Source organism: Pelmatolapia mariae, linkage group LG14, assembly GCF_036321145.2.
Source record: "Pelmatolapia mariae isolate MD_Pm_ZW linkage group LG14, Pm_UMD_F_2, whole genome shotgun sequence".
NCBI lineage: Eukaryota > Metazoa > Chordata > Actinopteri > Cichliformes > Cichlidae > Pelmatolapia > Pelmatolapia mariae.
The window spans coordinates 36,248,710-36,264,758 of NC_086239.1; the positions used below are offsets into that span (position 1 = coordinate 36,248,710).

At 52.3% G+C, this 16,049-nt stretch overlaps 30 non-coding genes and 1 pseudogene across 30 annotated transcripts; all 31 read right to left on the bottom strand.

Annotated features, from left to right (window-relative positions):
- Positions 1 to 32: 32 nt before the first annotated feature.
- LOC134642365 (U2 spliceosomal RNA) lies at positions 33 to 223 on the bottom strand. The gene has a single exon (XR_010096089.1). It is a non-coding gene; the product is annotated as a U2 spliceosomal RNA (small nuclear RNA).
- A 194-nt stretch (positions 224 to 417) lies between these two features.
- On the bottom strand, positions 418 to 531 carry LOC134641879 (U5 spliceosomal RNA). Its single transcript, XR_010095619.1, has one exon. It is a non-coding gene; the product is annotated as a U5 spliceosomal RNA (small nuclear RNA).
- A 240-nt stretch (positions 532 to 771) lies between these two features.
- On the bottom strand, positions 772 to 962 carry LOC134642316 (U2 spliceosomal RNA). The gene has a single exon (XR_010096041.1). It is a non-coding gene; the product is annotated as a U2 spliceosomal RNA (small nuclear RNA).
- Positions 963 to 1,156: 194 nt separating this feature from the next.
- LOC134642106 (U5 spliceosomal RNA) lies at positions 1,157 to 1,270 on the bottom strand. The gene has a single exon (XR_010095840.1). It is a non-coding gene; the product is annotated as a U5 spliceosomal RNA (small nuclear RNA).
- Positions 1,271 to 1,496: 226 nt separating this feature from the next.
- LOC134642359 (U2 spliceosomal RNA) lies at positions 1,497 to 1,687 on the bottom strand. The gene has a single exon (XR_010096083.1). It is a non-coding gene; the product is annotated as a U2 spliceosomal RNA (small nuclear RNA).
- A 194-nt stretch (positions 1,688 to 1,881) lies between these two features.
- Positions 1,882 to 1,996, bottom strand: LOC134642015 (U5 spliceosomal RNA). Its single transcript, XR_010095752.1, has one exon. It is a non-coding gene; the product is annotated as a U5 spliceosomal RNA (small nuclear RNA).
- A 226-nt stretch (positions 1,997 to 2,222) lies between these two features.
- On the bottom strand, positions 2,223 to 2,413 carry LOC134642377 (U2 spliceosomal RNA). The gene has a single exon (XR_010096100.1). It is a non-coding gene; the product is annotated as a U2 spliceosomal RNA (small nuclear RNA).
- Positions 2,414 to 2,607: 194 nt separating this feature from the next.
- Positions 2,608 to 2,721, bottom strand: LOC134641881 (U5 spliceosomal RNA). The gene has a single exon (XR_010095621.1). It is a non-coding gene; the product is annotated as a U5 spliceosomal RNA (small nuclear RNA).
- A 242-nt stretch (positions 2,722 to 2,963) lies between these two features.
- On the bottom strand, positions 2,964 to 3,134 carry LOC134642427 (U2 spliceosomal RNA; annotated as a pseudogene).
- A 5,133-nt stretch (positions 3,135 to 8,267) lies between these two features.
- On the bottom strand, positions 8,268 to 8,463 carry LOC134642436 (U2 spliceosomal RNA). Its single transcript, XR_010096153.1, has one exon. It is a non-coding gene; the product is annotated as a U2 spliceosomal RNA (small nuclear RNA).
- A 194-nt stretch (positions 8,464 to 8,657) lies between these two features.
- Positions 8,658 to 8,771, bottom strand: LOC134641882 (U5 spliceosomal RNA). The gene has a single exon (XR_010095622.1). It is a non-coding gene; the product is annotated as a U5 spliceosomal RNA (small nuclear RNA).
- Positions 8,772 to 9,011: 240 nt separating this feature from the next.
- Positions 9,012 to 9,202, bottom strand: LOC134642388 (U2 spliceosomal RNA). The gene has a single exon (XR_010096111.1). It is a non-coding gene; the product is annotated as a U2 spliceosomal RNA (small nuclear RNA).
- A 194-nt stretch (positions 9,203 to 9,396) lies between these two features.
- LOC134642464 (U5 spliceosomal RNA) lies at positions 9,397 to 9,510 on the bottom strand. The gene has a single exon (XR_010096171.1). It is a non-coding gene; the product is annotated as a U5 spliceosomal RNA (small nuclear RNA).
- A 128-nt stretch (positions 9,511 to 9,638) lies between these two features.
- Positions 9,639 to 9,752, bottom strand: LOC134642465 (U5 spliceosomal RNA). Its single transcript, XR_010096172.1, has one exon. It is a non-coding gene; the product is annotated as a U5 spliceosomal RNA (small nuclear RNA).
- A 240-nt stretch (positions 9,753 to 9,992) lies between these two features.
- LOC134642399 (U2 spliceosomal RNA) lies at positions 9,993 to 10,183 on the bottom strand. Its single transcript, XR_010096122.1, has one exon. It is a non-coding gene; the product is annotated as a U2 spliceosomal RNA (small nuclear RNA).
- Positions 10,184 to 10,377: 194 nt separating this feature from the next.
- Positions 10,378 to 10,491, bottom strand: LOC134642466 (U5 spliceosomal RNA). The gene has a single exon (XR_010096173.1). It is a non-coding gene; the product is annotated as a U5 spliceosomal RNA (small nuclear RNA).
- A 128-nt stretch (positions 10,492 to 10,619) lies between these two features.
- Positions 10,620 to 10,733, bottom strand: LOC134642603 (U5 spliceosomal RNA). Its single transcript, XR_010096304.1, has one exon. It is a non-coding gene; the product is annotated as a U5 spliceosomal RNA (small nuclear RNA).
- A 240-nt stretch (positions 10,734 to 10,973) lies between these two features.
- Positions 10,974 to 11,164, bottom strand: LOC134642410 (U2 spliceosomal RNA). The gene has a single exon (XR_010096133.1). It is a non-coding gene; the product is annotated as a U2 spliceosomal RNA (small nuclear RNA).
- A 194-nt stretch (positions 11,165 to 11,358) lies between these two features.
- On the bottom strand, positions 11,359 to 11,472 carry LOC134642467 (U5 spliceosomal RNA). Its single transcript, XR_010096174.1, has one exon. It is a non-coding gene; the product is annotated as a U5 spliceosomal RNA (small nuclear RNA).
- A 240-nt stretch (positions 11,473 to 11,712) lies between these two features.
- Positions 11,713 to 11,903, bottom strand: LOC134642422 (U2 spliceosomal RNA). The gene has a single exon (XR_010096143.1). It is a non-coding gene; the product is annotated as a U2 spliceosomal RNA (small nuclear RNA).
- Positions 11,904 to 12,097: 194 nt separating this feature from the next.
- On the bottom strand, positions 12,098 to 12,211 carry LOC134641883 (U5 spliceosomal RNA). The gene has a single exon (XR_010095624.1). It is a non-coding gene; the product is annotated as a U5 spliceosomal RNA (small nuclear RNA).
- A 226-nt stretch (positions 12,212 to 12,437) lies between these two features.
- On the bottom strand, positions 12,438 to 12,629 carry LOC134642375 (U2 spliceosomal RNA). Its single transcript, XR_010096098.1, has one exon. It is a non-coding gene; the product is annotated as a U2 spliceosomal RNA (small nuclear RNA).
- Positions 12,630 to 12,823: 194 nt separating this feature from the next.
- Positions 12,824 to 12,937, bottom strand: LOC134642032 (U5 spliceosomal RNA). The gene has a single exon (XR_010095769.1). It is a non-coding gene; the product is annotated as a U5 spliceosomal RNA (small nuclear RNA).
- A 219-nt stretch (positions 12,938 to 13,156) lies between these two features.
- On the bottom strand, positions 13,157 to 13,347 carry LOC134642433 (U2 spliceosomal RNA). The gene has a single exon (XR_010096150.1). It is a non-coding gene; the product is annotated as a U2 spliceosomal RNA (small nuclear RNA).
- Positions 13,348 to 13,541: 194 nt separating this feature from the next.
- Positions 13,542 to 13,655, bottom strand: LOC134641884 (U5 spliceosomal RNA). The gene has a single exon (XR_010095625.1). It is a non-coding gene; the product is annotated as a U5 spliceosomal RNA (small nuclear RNA).
- Positions 13,656 to 13,895: 240 nt separating this feature from the next.
- Positions 13,896 to 14,086, bottom strand: LOC134642335 (U2 spliceosomal RNA). The gene has a single exon (XR_010096060.1). It is a non-coding gene; the product is annotated as a U2 spliceosomal RNA (small nuclear RNA).
- A 194-nt stretch (positions 14,087 to 14,280) lies between these two features.
- On the bottom strand, positions 14,281 to 14,394 carry LOC134642456 (U5 spliceosomal RNA). Its single transcript, XR_010096163.1, has one exon. It is a non-coding gene; the product is annotated as a U5 spliceosomal RNA (small nuclear RNA).
- A 226-nt stretch (positions 14,395 to 14,620) lies between these two features.
- Positions 14,621 to 14,811, bottom strand: LOC134642446 (U2 spliceosomal RNA). The gene has a single exon (XR_010096158.1). It is a non-coding gene; the product is annotated as a U2 spliceosomal RNA (small nuclear RNA).
- Positions 14,812 to 15,005: 194 nt separating this feature from the next.
- Positions 15,006 to 15,119, bottom strand: LOC134642469 (U5 spliceosomal RNA). Its single transcript, XR_010096176.1, has one exon. It is a non-coding gene; the product is annotated as a U5 spliceosomal RNA (small nuclear RNA).
- A 226-nt stretch (positions 15,120 to 15,345) lies between these two features.
- On the bottom strand, positions 15,346 to 15,536 carry LOC134642457 (U2 spliceosomal RNA). Its single transcript, XR_010096164.1, has one exon. It is a non-coding gene; the product is annotated as a U2 spliceosomal RNA (small nuclear RNA).
- A 194-nt stretch (positions 15,537 to 15,730) lies between these two features.
- LOC134641885 (U5 spliceosomal RNA) lies at positions 15,731 to 15,844 on the bottom strand. The gene has a single exon (XR_010095626.1). It is a non-coding gene; the product is annotated as a U5 spliceosomal RNA (small nuclear RNA).
- Positions 15,845 to 16,049: the final 205 nt, after the last annotated feature.

Consider the following 16,049-nt stretch of genomic DNA (forward strand, 5'->3'; position numbering starts at 1 on the left):
GTTTGGCTCTCTTGCTTTTGCACATAGTCAGCAAAGGGGGCACCGTTCCCGGAGGCGCTGCAATACCGGGTCGATGCGTGGAGCGAACGGAGCGAGCCCCTTATTCGGCTCCCTGTTCTAAAAATGCGTTTAATACGTTGCCCCCGAATCGGGGGCGTATCAGATATTAAACTGATAAGAACAGATACTACACTTGATCTTAGCCAAAAGGCCGAGAAGCGATGGGGTTCTGCGGGATCCTCGCTGAGCCGCCTTCTCGGGACACTTCTCGCTTGTGACGGTGCGCTCTTTCCCTTGGCTCACAGGGAGGGAGCCGCTTCAAATCTCCGCCCACCCACAGTACCTCAGAGGCCTGCGGAGCTCCCTGGAATTGCGCGCTTTCTTCTATTATTTCTTTTGAACAACGAGGAGAGGGCCCAGCCAGACGGCAGACCCTGCCAAAAAATAGGTGCAACTCCTTAGCCTCACTCTCCACGGAAGTCTTTAGTAAAAGGCGAAAGACTTGTACGTTATGAAGAGAAGCCAGAGTGTGTGTTTCTTTGGCCTCGCAGGAAGCCGCAGTGACTCCTCGTCCCGGCTTCCGGCGTCACGGTAGGCCCTGTTTGCTTGGCTGAAGCGGCAGATCTCAGGCCCCGCCTGCTCTGCTCCAGAGCTCCACTTTGACAGGAGAGGGGTGACTGGAGAGGACGTTCGCGGCTTCAGGCTACTTTCTGGCTCTTGGCTTGGCAGGCCTTAACTTGTTTGGCTTTCTTGCTTTTGCACATAGTCAGCAAAGGGGGCACCGTTCCCGGAGGCGCTGCAATACCGGATCGATGCGTGGAGCGAACGGAGCGAGCCCCTTATTCGGCTCCCTGTTCTAAAAATGCGTTTAATACGTTGCCCCCGAATCGGGGGCGTATCAGATATTAAACTGATAAGAACAGATACTACACTTGATCTTAGCCAAAAGGCCGAGAAGCGATGGCGTCCTGCGGGATCCTCGCTGAGCCGCCTTCTCGGGACACTTCTCGCTTGTGACGGTGCGCTCTTTCCCTTGGCTCACAGGGAGGGAGCCGCTTCAAATCTCCGCCCACCCACAGTACCTCAGAGGCCTGCGGAGCTCCCTGGAATTGCGCGCTTTCTTCTATTATTTCTTTTGAACAACGAGGAGAGGGCCCAGCCAGACGGCAGACCCTGCCAAAAAATAGGTGCAACTCCTTAGCCTCACTCTCCATGGAAGTCTTTAGTAAAAGGCGAAAGACTTGTACGTTATGAAGAGAAGCCAGAGTGTGTGTTTCTTTGGCCTCGCAGGAAGCCGCAGTGACTCCTCGTCCCGGCTTCCGGCGTCACGGTAGGCCCTGTTTGCTTGGCTGAAGCGGCAGATCTCAGGCCCCGCCTGCTCTGCTCCAGAGCTCCACTTTGACTGGAGAGGACGTTCGCGGCTTCAGGCTACTTTCTGGCTCTTGGCTTGGCAGACCTTAACTTGTTTGGCTCTCTTGCTTTTGCACATAGTCAGCAAAGGGGGCACCGTTCCCGGAGGCGCTGCAATACCGGGTCGATGCGTGGAGCGAACGGAGCGAGCCCCTTATTCGGCTCCCTGTTCTAAAAATGCGTTTAATACGTTGCCCCCGAATTGGAGGCGTATCAGATATTAAACTGATAAGAACAGATACTACACTTGATCTTAGCCAAAAGGCCGAGAAGCGATGGCGTCCTGCGGGATCCTCGCTGAGCCGCCTTCTCGGGACACTTCTCGCTTGTGACGGTGCGCTCTTTCCCTTGGCTCACAGGGAGGGAGCCGCTTCAAATCTCCGCCCACCCACAGTACCTCAGAGGCCTGCGGAGCTCCCTGGAATTGCGCGCTTTCTTCTATTATTTCTTTTGAACAACGAGGAGAGGGCCCAGCCAGACGGCAGACCCTGCCAAAAAAATAGGTGCAACTCCTTAGCCTCACTCTCCACGGAAGTCTTTAGTAAAAGGCGAAAGACTTGTACGTTATGAAGAGAAGCCAGAGTGTGTGTTTCTTTGGCCTCGCAGGAAGCCGCAGTGACTCCTCGTCCCGGCTTCCGGCGTCACGGTAGGCCCTGTTTGCTTGGCTGAAGCGGCAGATCTCAGGCCCCGCCTGCTCTGCTCCAGAGCTCCACTTTGACAGGAGAGGACGTTCACGGCTTCAGGCTGCTTTCTGGCTCTTGGCTTGGCGGACCTTAACTTGTTTGGCTTTCTTGCTTTTGCACAAAGTCAGCAAAGGGGGCACCGTTCCCGGAGGCGCTGCAATACCGGGTCGATGCGTGGAGCGAACGGAGCGAGCCCCTTATTCGGCTCCCTGTTCTAAAAATGCGTTTAATACGTTGCCCCCGAATCGGGGGCGTATCAGATATTAAACTGATAAGAACAGATACTACACTTGATCTTAGCCAAAAGGCCGAGAAGCGATGGCCTCCTGCGGGTTCCTGGCTGAGCCGCCTTCTCGGGACACTTCTCGCTTGTGACGGTGCGCTCTTTCACTTGGCTCACAGGGAGGGAGCCGCTTCAAATCTCCGCCCACCCACAGTACCTCAGAGGCCTGCGGAGCTCCCTGGAATTGCGCGCTTTCTTCTATTATTTCTTTTGAACAACGAGGAGAGGGCCCAGCCAGACGGCAGACCCTGCCAAAAAATAGGTGCAACTCCTTAGCCTCACTCTCCACGGAAGTCTTTAGTAAAAGGCGAAAGACTTGTACGTTATGAAGAGAAGCCAGAGTGTGTGTGTTTCTTTGGCCTCGCAGGAAGCCGCAGTGACTCCTCGTCCCGGCTTCCGGCGTCACGGTAGGCCCTGTTTGCTTGGCTGAAGCGGCAGATCTCAGGCCCCGCCTGCTCTGCTCCAGAGCTCCACTTTGACAGGAGAGGGGTGACTGGAGAGGACGTTCGCGGCTTCAGGCTGCTTTCTGGCTCTTGGCTTGGCAGACCTTAACTTGTTTGGCTTTCTTGCTTTTGCACAAAGTCAGCAAAGGGGGCACCGTTCCCGGAGGCGCTGCAATACCGGGTCGATGCGTGGAGGGAACGGAGCGAGCCCCTTATTCGGCTCCCTGTTCTAAAAATGCGTTTAATACGTTGCCCCCGAATCGGGGGCGTATCAGATATTAAACTGATAAGAACAGATTTTTTTCGAAAAATTTTTTATTGACACTCAAACATAGAGACCAAACACAGTCATCTCATAAAATTCAAATTCCCACACAATTTAAAAGATTACTTTTTATTTCTTCCCACCCTCTCCTTAAAAGAAAGTGCAGAGGAGCAATAAAAAAACAATTTATAAAAACCGTCCCGTCCCTTCACAAGCTCCTGGTGCTCAGGGGGGATCCTCACCACTTTGCTCCTTCCCACCTGCCTCTCCCGGAGAGCCAGGCCGTTGCTGCTTTGACCTCCCTGTGTGTGGCAAAGGCTCCTCCATCCGAATGGGCACAGAGGCGATTCTTCTTTGTGGCTGCTCCCACGGCTTGCTACTTGCAGCACAGATCTCTTTTATTGTTGCTGCCGCCATTCGGAGAGCAGTCACGGGGGGGATCTGCATGTGCTTTCTTACCAGCAAGTTTCTGGAGGTCCAAATGGCGTCTTTGATGGCAGCAAGAGTAAGCCACTGCTTCTCAAAGTCTTTCCTTTGTGCCTTTACTCCCTGGCTCACCCCATAGAGCACTAACTGTGCTGTTAGGACCTCCCTTGCTGGTAAGTACGGGAATTGCGAGGAGCCGGCCATTTCCCACAGGTCTACGGCAGCGCTGCACTCCCAGAGCAGGTGTCTCACCGACTCTGGCGCGCCACAACCAGGCCGGGGACACATAGCTTTTGCAGACATGCCCCGAGAGTGCATCACGGACCTGACTGGGAGGATCCCATGAGCCACCATCCAGGACACATCCCGGAGCTTATGCGAAAGAAAGGGACGGCTCACCAATCGCCACACATCTGTGGCTTCACCAGTCGAGAGGCCGCGCACTGGAGTCACAGCCTCTCGCTCCTGCACAACAGAGATGAGAGACCGATGTTTAGTTAAAATGTTTAAGTCTTCATTTTCCAAGTTAAAGGAGACTAAAAAGGACTTTAGCTCAGCATAGGCTGGGGGGAGACTAAAGGAGACAGGCACTTTTAGATCCACCGGTATCAATTTTCTCTGTCTTAAGTAGCTCCCTGCCCAAAATCTAACCCACGCCTGCGTTTTAGGGTTACTAGATCGGGCCGTGGCCTGCCTCAGGTGGCTGCTCGTGTAGAGACTTCCTACAAACAGATACAGATCTGGAACCCCCTTTCCTCCATTCTCCTTCATTTTCTTCATTGTCTCCCTTCTAAGTCTCTCCCATCTAGAACCCCATGAGAAATAAAACAAAGCTCGTTCCAGTTCTAAGAGCACTTTTCTGGGAGGGATAAAGACTGAGCTGACTAGGAGAAGTCGGGGTAAAATCACTGCCTTGATGATTAACACCTTGCCCTCCAAAGTCAGCGTCCTCAGTCCCCAGTAACCCAGCTGTTGCTTCACTTTCCCTATAATTACAGGCCAATTTGTCTTGCCACCTCCTTCCTTGTCAAACCTGATCCCCAAAATCCTCTGGTCGTTTTGTGTCAAATTCATCTCAAGCCCAGTCAACTCTGTAGCCTCCCATGGTCCATAAAATTGTACCTGAGTCTTATTTTTATTAAGCTTGGACGCCGAGGCCTTCCCGAACCAGTCAGTCGCTTCAAAGGTCCTTTTCACCGAAGACAGGTCTGTACACAAAATATTAATATCATCCATGTACAGGACACATTTTGCTACTTGTCCGCCACTCCCTCGTACTTCCAAACCCTTTATCCCTTTGTCTCTTCTCAAGATCTGCGCCAGTGGTTCTACGCCGATAACATAAAGGAGTGCAGATAGGGGACACCCCTGACGAACACCGCAGTGTAAGTCCACCGCCCCAGTCAAGATCCCATTAACGACAAATCTACTACTGATCTCATTGTACAACAGTTTCACCCAAGAAATAAACTGCTCTGGAAACCTCATTTTCTGCAGTACTCTAAAGAGATACTGATGCGAGATCCGATCAAAGGCTTTCTCAAAGTCCAAATTTAAGACAATTAGCCGAATGTTTCTATCCCTCGCAAAACAAATGGTGTCCCTTATCAATACGAGGCTATCAGTGATCTTCCTATCCTTAACAGCACAGGCTTGATCCGGGTGAATTATCTGGCTTAGCACAGGGCGTATCCGTGCTGCTAAGAGTTTGCTAAAAAGCTTACAGTCACAATTCAGGAGCGCAATTGGTCTCCAATTTTTCAGGTCGGTCTTGTCCTTTCCTTTGTGAGCAAGAGTGACTACCCCTATTCTAAAACTGTCCGGCAGCCTGTCAAGTTGGCTAAAATCTATAAAAACAGAAAGTAGGTCCGCAGCCAAAAAGTCCCAAAAAGTCCGGTAGAATTCCCACGGGAGTCCATCCATCCCTGGGGACTTCCCGTTCTTGAAACTCTTAAGACACTGTTTGAGCTCAGTCAAAGTAAAGCCTTGGCTCAATAAACCACTGTCTTCAACAATCTTGTCGATAAACTCCAAGGTTTGTGTAATATTCTCTCCATTAACATTTTTCCTCCCATATAACTCTTTATAATATTCTTCGATCACTTGCATGATCTCCTCGGTAGTCTCAACTTTCTGTCCGGCTTTGTTCGTTAGTTGAGCCATGAAGCCAGATTTGCTCATAATTTTCTTGAAGAAATATCTTGTACATTTTTCCCCTTCATCTCTCTCTTTCTCCCTACTTCTTAAAATAACCCCCTTACTTTTTATGTCCGCAATTACCTGCATTTCCTCCTTGACCTCTTTTATTTCGTCGTTAAAATCCATCCCCAAATGGTTTAAACGATAGTACCTCTGTAGTCTTTTCTGTAGCCCCATCATGCGTCTATTCTCAGCAGCCTTCTTCCTTTTCCCGGCCTGTTTAAAAAAAAACTGTGTCCTTTCTTTAACCATTTCCCACCACTCTGCACGTGTTTCATAAAAGTCCTGGAGGGTCTGCCACTCACGATACCTCTCCTTATACTGGCTGATCAAATTTTGGTCCTCGAGCAAGGAGCAGTTAAGTCTCCACAGTCCTCTCCCCCTCCTCACACACGATGCCAAAGTGATAGTACTGGACAGCATCGTGTGATCAGAAAAGAAAACGGGCATCAATCTAGCATCAGTTGGCAAGACATCTCTCACAAACAAATAGTCAATACGAGAGGCCCTAGAGCCATCCCCACTAAACCAGGTAAAGCCCTCCTCCCTGGGGTGTACTACTGCAAAACAGTCTGTTAGTTTAAAATCTCTGACCATCCCCTGTAGTAAGAGTGACGTCTTGTCCACTTTAAAATCTTGCCTGGCTCGTTTCCTATCCTTTCTACTTAGGACACAGTTAAAATCTCCCCCAAATACTAAAGGCATCTTTCCCAACAAATGGGGCTGCAGCTCCTCCAAAAGGTCATATCTTTCATGTTTATCATTAAACCCATAGACATTCAGGAGGTTAAAATCCTTGTCCATATAACTCAAATTAACTAGAAGTGCTCTTCCTTCCCTCACCACAGTGCTCCCCTTTACCAGCACAAAGGGGTTTTTTACCAAAACGGCTACTCCATCATTTTTATTTCCATTTGATCCACTCCATATTGATGGTTGTGGCCACATGTCCTGCCACTGGTTATAAGTTTTTAAAAAGGGTATTGCACATTCCTGAAGTAAGATCACATCCGACGTTACCGTATTTAGAAAGGATAACACACTCTGGGCTCTCATTTTGGTCCTAACACTTCTAACATTTATAGTTGAGAAGGTAAGAGCCATAAGAAATAAGACAAAGGGCAAACTAACCATTTTTAAGTTAAGGGGAGGTAATTCTCCTCAGGGAAAGGACTCCACCCAGGTTTCAAGGATCCTAATATCAATTTATTTCTCGTGAACAGAGCTCTTCCTTCACCTCACACGACTCTGGAGGGAGGGCTGGTGCTCTATTCCCTTTACGGACTCTAGGAGACGGCCTCTGTTGCAAAGCTGCATTAACCATACGATCTTTGGGGGTTGACTGCAAAACTATGTTAAGAAAGGAGACCTCATTTGGTGAGCCCGAGGGGAAGACCCTGGAGTCCTCCCCAGAGGAACTCTCTAAAGGTACTTCAAGTCTTCCCCTCTTTCCTGAAACAATTGTCCCGGAGGACAGTTCTGCCGCAGTTCTCTTTGCCAGCTGGGTATCAGGGGGGGACTGATCTTGGGCGCTATCGCTTGAAGTATTTCCACCTCCTTGTGTTCCACTTTCGACCTGTCCGCCCTCCTCCTCTGAGGTTTCTGGTAGGACAGGCCCTCCATGCTCCTCCCCATTTCTCGCCTCCCCCTGTTCCTCTCCTCCACTCACAGGTTTTGGCGGCAAAATCAAATTTTCAGGCCCAGCTGCATCAATCAGGTCTTCCTCATTACCTATTTCATTCAGGTTTTGCTCTCCAATCAAGCTTGTCCTCTTAAGTTTGTTTGCAAATGACCTAGGGCAATTTCTAAAGAGATGCCCCTCTCCTCCACACAAATTACACTTACGGTCATTTCTACACTCAGCATACGTATGTCCTCTTTCCTTACATTTTCCACAAATGATTTCCTCACATGCCTCCACCAAGTGCCCATGCTCCCCACACCTCCGACAGAGCTTTGGCTGCCCCTGGTAGTGAATGTAGCCTCTATTGTCCCCCAAGACTATCATAGATGGGAGATGTTTCAGGCCCCGAAACCCATAGGGGTCTTCCCATTGCTGTATGGGGACCTTCCATGCACAGTTCCAGATTCCGTCCACATCCCTCACCTTCATAGCCTGCCCTTTCACCGTGCAGTATCTTCCCAGCCACAAGCAGATGTCTTGAGCACTAACAGTTTCATTAAACATTCTAACAATCACCGTTTTCAAGGTGTTGTCAGTCAGTTTCTCAACAATAAATTCTTTAAATTGCGGTTTCACATTCTCATACCTTATCCAGAAATCCTCCAGATAACCGCTTGAGCAAAAGCTCACGTCAAAGCCTTTATTGAATGGGAGGCTCAGGATACAGTTCAGGTTATTTGGTGAAAACCCCAACACCTGTTGAATCAATTTCCTGGAAAAATCCAATCTAGACATCTTTGGCAACTCTCCTTCATTTCCAATTAGGCTAAATCGCACACTGAGGTGCCTCCGCATGCCGGCATGGTAGGCCGCCATGGTGGAGGCACCACAAAGCTAACAGATGCCTTTAAAGACAAAACAAGACACAAACAGAGAGTATTTTCAAAAAAAGGCAAATAGTAGCAACACTTACCTTTAAAGTGAAGGGAAACCCAAAACAGCTTTTTGATTCTTTTGGTAGACCAAGCACCCAAGGAGACGACCGCAGTCTTAGCCACAGACGAGAAACAAGTGTAAACTGATAAGAACAGATACTACACTTGATCTTAGCCAAAAGGCCGAGAAGCGATGGGGTCCTGCGGGATCCTCGCTGAGCCGCCTTCTCGGGACACTTCTCGCTTGTGACGGTGCGCTCTTTCCCTTGGCTCACAGGGAGGGAGCCGCTTCAAATCTCCGCCCACCCACAGTACCTCAGAGGCCTGCGGAGCTCCCTGGAATTGCGCGCTTTCTTCTATTATTTCTTTTGAACAACGAGGAGAGGGCCCAGCCAGACGGCAGACCCTGCCAAAAAATAGGTGCAACTCCTTAGCCTCACTCTCCACGGAAGTCTTTAGTAAAAGGCGAAAGACTTGTACGTTATGAAGAGAAGCCAGAGTGTGTGTTTCTTTGGCCTCGCAGGAAGCCGCAGTGACTCCTCGTCCCGGCTTCCGGCGTCACGGTAGGCCCTGTTTGCTTGGCTGAAGCGGCAGATCTCAGGCCCCGCCTGCTCTGCTCCAGAGCTCCACTTTGACAGGAGAGGGGTGACTGGAGAGGAAGTTCGCGGCTTCAGGCTGCTTTCTGGCTCTTGGCTTGGCGGACCTTAACTTGTTTGGCTTTCTTGCTTTTGCACAAAGTCAGCAAAGGGGGCACCGTTCCCGGAGGCGCTGCAATACCGGGTCGATGCGTGGAGCGAACGGAGCGAGCCCCTTATTCGGCTCCCTGTTCTAAAAATGCGTTTAATACGTTGCCCCCGAATCGGGGGCGTATCAGATATTAAACTGATAAGAACAGATACTACACTTGATCTTAGCCAAAAGGCCGAGAAGCGATGGCCTCCTGCGGGTTCCTGGCTGAGCCGCCTTCTCGGGACACTTCTCGCTTGTGACGGTGCGCTCTTTCACTTGGCTCACAGGGAGGGAGCCGCTTCAAATCTCCGCCCACCCACAGTACCTCAGAGGCCTGCGGAGCTCCCTGGAATTGCGCGCTTTCTTCTATTATTTCTTTTGAACAACGAGGAGAGGGCCCAGCCTGACGGCAGACCCTGCCAAAAAATAGGTGCAACTCCTTAGCCTCACTCTCCACGGAAGTCTTTAGTAAAAGGCGAAAGACTTGTACGTTATGAAGAGAAGCCAGAGTGTGTGTTTCTTTGGCACACTCTGGAGCCGCTTCAAATCTCCGCCCACCCACAGTACCTCAGAGGCCTGCGGAGCTCCCTGGAATTGCGCGCTTTCTTCTATTATTTCTTTTGAACAACGAGGAGAGGGCCCAGCCTGACGGCAGACCCTGCCAAAAAATAGGTGCAACTCCTTAGCCTCACTCTCCACGGAAGTCTTTAGTAAAAGGCGAAAGACTTGTACGTTATGAAGAGAAGCCAGAGTGTGTGTTTCTTTGGCCTCGCAGGAAGCCGCAGTGACTCCTCGTCCCGGCTTCCGGCGTCACGGTAGGCCCTGTTTGCTTGGCTGAAGCGGCAGATCTCAGGCCCCGCCTGCTCTGCTCCAGAGCTCCACTTTGACAGGAGAGGGGTGACTGGAGAGGAAGTTCGCGGCTTCAGGCTGCTTTCTGGCTCTTGGCTTGGCGGACCTTAACTTGTTTGGCTTTCTTGCTTTTGCACAAAGTCAGCAAAGGGGGCACCGTTCCCGGAGGCGCTGCAATACCGGGTCGATGCGTGGAGCGAACGGAGCGAGCCCCTTATTCGGCTCCCTGTTCTAAAAATGCGTTTAATACGTTGCCCCCGAATCGGGGGCGTATCAGATATTAAACTGATAAGAACAGATACTACACTTGATCTTAGCCAAAAGGCCGAGAAGCGATGGCCTCCTGCGGGTTCCTGGCTGAGCCGCCTTCTCGGGACACTTCTCGCTTGTGACGGTGCGCTCTTTCACTTGGCTCACAGGGAGGGAGCCGCTTCAAATCTCCGCCCACCCACAGTACCTCAGAGGCCTGCGGAGCTCCCTGGAATTGCGCGCTTTCTTCTATTATTTCTTTTGAACAACGAGGAGAGGGCCCAGCCTGACGGCAGACCCTGCCAAAAAATAGGTGCAACTCCTTAGCCTCACTCTCCACGGAAGTCTTTAGTAAAAGGCGAAAGACTTGTACGTTATGAAGAGAAGCCAGAGTGTGTGTTTCTTTGGCACACTCTGGAGCCGCTTCAAATCTCCGCCCACCCACAGTACCTCAGAGGCCTGCGGAGCTCCCTGGAATTGCGCGCTTTCTTCTATTATTTCTTTTGAACAACGAGGAGAGGGCCCAGCCAGACGGCAGACCCTGCCAAAAAATAGGTGCAACTCCTTAGCTTCACTCTCCACGGAAGTCTTTAGTAAAAGGCGAAAGACTTGTACGTTATGAAGAGAAGCCAGAGTGTGTGTTTCTTTGGCCTCGCAGGAAGCCGCAGTGACTCCTCGTCCCGGCTTCCGGCGTCACGGTAGGCCCTGTTTGCTTGGCTGAAGCGGCAGATCTCAGGCCCCGCCTGCTCTGCTCCAGAGCTCCACTTTGACAGGAGAGGGGTGACTGGAGAGGAAGTTCGCGGCTTCAGGCTGCTTTCTGGCTCTTGGCTTGGCGGACCTTAACTTGTTTGGCTTTCTTGCTTTTGCACAAAGTCAGCAAAGGGGGCACCGTTCCCGGAGGCGCTGCAATACCGGGTCGATGCGTGGAGCGAACGGAGCGAGCCCCTTATTCGGCTCCCTGTTCTAAAAATGCGTTTAATACGTTGCCCCCGAATCGGGGGCGTATCAGATATTAAACTGATAAGAACAGATACTACACTTGATCTTAGCCAAAAGGCCGAGAAGCGATGGCCTCCTGCGGGTTCCTGGCTGAGCCGCCTTCTCGGGACACTTCTCGCTTGTGACGGTGCGCTCTTTCACTTGGCTCACAGGGAGGGAGCCGCTTCAAATCTCCGCCCACCCACAGTACCTCAGAGGCCTGCGGAGCTCCCTGGAATTGCGCGCTTTCTTCTATTATTTCTTTTGAACAACGAGGAGAGGGCCCAGCCTGACGGCAGACCCTGCCAAAAAATAGGTGCAACTCCTTAGCCTCACTCTCCACGGAAGTCTTTAGTAAAAGGCGAAAGACTTGTACGTTATGAAGAGAAGCCAGAGTGTGTGTTTCTTTGGCCTCGCAGGAAGCCGCAGTGACTCCTCGTCCCGGCTTCCGGCGTCACGGTAGGCCCTGTTTGCTTGGCTGAAGCGGCAGATCTCAGGCCCCGCCTGCTCTGCTCCAGAGCTCCACTTTGACAGGAGAGGGGTGACTGGAGAGGAAGTTCGCGGCTTCAGGCTGCTTTCTGGCTCTTGGCTTGGCGGACCTTAACTTGTTTGGCTTTCTTGCTTTTGCACAAAGTCAGCAAAGGGGGCACCGTTCCCGGAGGCGCTGCAATACCGGGTCGATGCGTGGAGCGAACGGAGCGAGCCCCTTATTCGGCTCCCTGTTCTAAAAATGCGTTTAATACGTTGCCCCCGAATCGGGGGCGTATCAGATATTAAACTGATAAGAACAGATACTACACTTGATCTTAGCCAAAAGGCCGAGAAGCGATGGCCTCCTGCGGGTTCCTGGCTGAGCCGCCTTCTCGGGACACTTCTCGCTTGTGACGGTGCGCTCTTTCACTTGGCTCACAGGGAGGGAGCCGCTTCAAATCTCCGCCCACCCACAGTACCTCAGAGGCCTGCGGAGCTCCCTGGAATTGCGCGCTTTCTTCTATTATTTCTTTTGAACAACGAGGAGAGGGCCCAGCCAGACGGCAGACCCTGCCAAAAAATAGGTGCAACTCCTTAGCCTCACTCTCCACGGAAGTCTTTAGTAAAAGGCGAAAGACTTGTACGTTATGAAGAGAAGCCAGAGTGTGCGTTTCTTTGGCCTCGCAGGAAGCCGCAGTGACTCCTCGTCCCGGCTTCCGGCGTCACGGTAGGCCCTGTTTGCTTGGCTGAAGCGGCAGATCTCAGGCCCCGCCTGCTCTGCTCCAGAGCTCCACTTTGACAGGAGAGGACGTTCGCGGCTTCAGGCTGCTTTCTGGCTCTTGGCTTGGCGGACCTTAACTTGTTTGGCTTTCTTGCTTTTGCACAAAGTCAGCAAAGGGGGCACCGTTCCCGGAGGCGCTGCAATACCGGGTCGATGCGTGGAGCGAACGGAGCGAGCCCCTTATTCGGCTCCCTGTTCTAAAAATGCGTTTAATACGTTGCCCCCGAATCGGGGGCGTATCAGATATTAAACTGATAAGAACAGATACTACACTTGATCTTAGCCCAAAAGGCCGAGAAGCGATGGCCTCCTGCGGGTTCCTGGCTGAGCCGCCTTCTCGGGACACTTCTCGCTTGTGACGGTGCGCTCTTTCACTTGGCTCACAGGGAGGGAGCCGCTTCAAATCTCCGCCCACCCACAGTACCTCAGAGGCCTGCGGAGCTCCCTGGAATTGCGCGCTTTCTTCTATTATTTCTTTTGAACAACGAGGAGAGGGCCCAGCCAGACGGCAGACCCTGCCAAAAAATAGGTGCAACTCCTTAGCCTCACTCTCCACGGAAGTCTTTAGTAAAAGGCGAAAGACTTGTACGTTATGAAGAGACGCCAGAGTGTGCGTTTCTTTGGCCTCGCAGGAAGCCGCAGTGACTCCTCGTCCCGGCTTCCGGCGTCACGGTAGGCCCTGTTTGCTTGGCTGAAGCGGCAGATCTCAGGCCCCGCCTGCTCTGCTCCAGAGCTCCACTTTGACAGGAGAGGACGTTCGCGGCTTCAGGCTGCTTTCTGGCTCTTGGCTTGGCAACTTGTTTGGCTTTCTTGCTTTTGCACAAAGTCAGCAAAGGGGGCACCGTTCCCGGAGGCGCTGCAATACCGGGTCGATGCGTGGAGCGAACGGAGCGAGCCCCTTATTCGGCTCCCTGTTCTAAAAATGCGTTTAATACGTTGCCCCCGAATCGGGGGCGTATCAGATATTAAACTGATAAGAACAGATACTACACTTGATCTTAGCCAAAAGGCCGAGAAGCGATGGCCTCCTGCGGGTTCCTGGCTGAGCCGCCTTCTCGGGACACTTCTCGCTTGTGACGGTGCGCTCTTTCACTTGGCTCACAGGGAGGGAGCCGCTTCAAATCTCCGCCCACCCACAGTACCTCAGAGGCCTGCGGAGCTCCCTGGAATTGCGCGCTTTCTTCTATTATTTCTTTTGAACAACGAGGAGAGGGCCCAGCCAGACGGCAGACCCTGCCAAAAAATAGGTGCAACTCCTTAGCCTCACTCTCCACGGAAGTCTTTAGTAAAAGGCGAAAGACTTGTACGTTATGAAGAGAAGCCAGAGTGTGTGTTTCTTTGGCCTCGCAGGAAGCCGCAGTGACTCCTCGTCCCGGCTTCCGGCGTCACGGTAGGCCCTGTTTGCTTGGCTGAAGCGGCAGATCTCAGGCCCCGCCTGCTCTGCTCCAGAGCTCCACTTTGACAGGAGAGGGGTGACTGGAGAGGAAGTTCGCGGCTTCAGGCTGCTTTCTGGCTCTTGGCTTGGCAGACCTTAACTTGTTTGGCATTCTTGCTTTTGCACAAAGTCAGCAAAGGGGGCACCGTTTCCGGAGGCGCTGCAATACCGGGTCGATGCGTGGAGCGAACGGAGCGAGCCCCTTATTCGGCTCCCTGTTCTAAAAATGCGTTTAATACGTTGCCCCCGAATCGGGGGCGTATCAGATATTAAACTGATAAGAACAGATACTACACTTGATCTTAGCCAAAAGGCCGAGAAGCGATGGCCTCCTGCGGGTTCCTGGCTGAGCCGCCTTCTCGGGACACTTCTCGCTTGTGACGGTGCGCTCTTTCACTTGGCTCACAGGGAGGGAGCCGCTTCAAATCTCCGCCCACCCACAGTACCTCAGAGGCCTGCGGAGCTCCCTGGAATTGCGCGCTTTCTTCTATTATTTCTTTTGAACAACGAGGAGAGGGCCCAGCCTGACGGCAGACCCTGCCAAAAAATAGGTGTAACTCCTTAGCCTCACTCTCCACGGAAGTCTTTAGTAAAAGGCGAAAGACTTGTACGTTATGAAGAGAAGCCAGAGTGTGTGTTTCTTTGGCCTCGCAGGAAGCCGCAGTGACTCCTCCTCCCGGCTTCCGGCGTCACGGTAGGCCCTGTTTGCTTGGCTGAAGCGGCAGATCTCAGGCCCCGCCTGCTCTGCTCCAGAGCTCCACTTTGACAGGAGAGGACGTTCGCGGCTTCAGGCTGCTTTCTGGCTCTTGGCTTGGCGGACCTTAACTTGTTTGGCTTTCTTGCTTTTGCACAAAGTCAGCAAAGGGGGCACCGTTCCCGGAGGCGCTGCAATACCGGGTCGATGCGTGGAGCGAACGGAGCGAGCCCCTTATTCGGCTCCCTGTTCTAAAAATGCGTTTAATACGTTGCCCCCGAATCGGGGGCGTATCAGATATTAAACTGATAAGAACAGATACTACACTTGATCTTAGCCAAAAGGCCGAGAAGCGATGGCCTCCTGCGGGTTCCTGGCTGAGCCGCCTTCTCGGGACACTTCTCGCTTGTGACGGTGCGCTCTTTCACTTGGCTCACAGGGAGGGAGCCGCTTCAAATCTCCGCCCACCCACAGTACCTCAGAGGCCTGCGGAGCTCCCTGGAATTGCGCGCTTTCTTCTATTACTTCTTTTGAACAACGAGGAGAGGGCCCAGCCTGACGGCAGACCCTGCCAAAAAATAGGTGCAACTCCTTAGCCTCACTCTCCACGGAAGTCTTTAGTAAAAGGCGAAAGACTTGTACGTTATGAAGAGAAGCCAGAGTGTGTGTTTCTTTGGCCTCGCAGGAAGCCGCAGTGACTCCTCGTCCCGGCTTCCGGCGTCACGGTAGGCCCTGTTTGCTTGGCTGAAGCGGCAGATCTCAGGCCCCGCCTGCTCTGCTCCAGAGCTCCACTTTGACAGGAGAGGACGTTCGCGGCTTCAGGCTGCTTTCTGGCTCTTGGCTTGGCGGACCTTAACTTGTTTGGCTTTCTTGCTTTTGCACAAAGTCAGCAAAGGGGGCACCGTTCCCGGAGGCGCTGCAATACCGGGTCGATGCGTGGAGCGAACGGAGCGAGCCCCTTATTCGGCTCCCTGTTCTAAAAATGCGTTTAATACGTTGCCCCCGAATCGGGGGCGTATCAGATATTAAACTGATAAGAACAGATACTACACTTGATCTTAGCCAAAAGGCCGAGAAGCGATGGCCTCCTGCGGGTTCCTGGCTGAGCCGCCTTCTCGGGACACTTCTCGCTTGTGACGGTGCGCTCTTTCACTTGGCTCACAGGGAGGGAGCCGCTTCAAATCTCCGCCCACCCACAGTACCTCAGAGGCCTGCGGAGCTCCCTGGAATTGCGCGCTTTCTTCTATTATTTCTTTTGAACAACGAGGAGAGGGCCCAGCCAGACGGCAGACCCTGCCAAAAAATAGGTGCAACTCCTTAGCCTCACTCTCCACGGAAGTCTTTAGTAAAAGGCGAAAGACTTGTACGTTATGAAGAGAAGCCAGAGTGTGTGTTTCTTTGGCCTCGCAGGAAGCCGCAGTGACTCCTCGTCCCGGCTTCCGGCGTCACGGTAGGCCCTGTTTGCTTGGCTGAAGCGGCAGATCTCAGGCCCCGCCTGCTCTGCTCCAGAGCTCCACTTTGACAGGAGAGGGGTGACTGGAGAGGAAGTTCGCGGCTTCAGGCTGCTTTCTGGCTCTTGGCTTGGCAGACCTTAA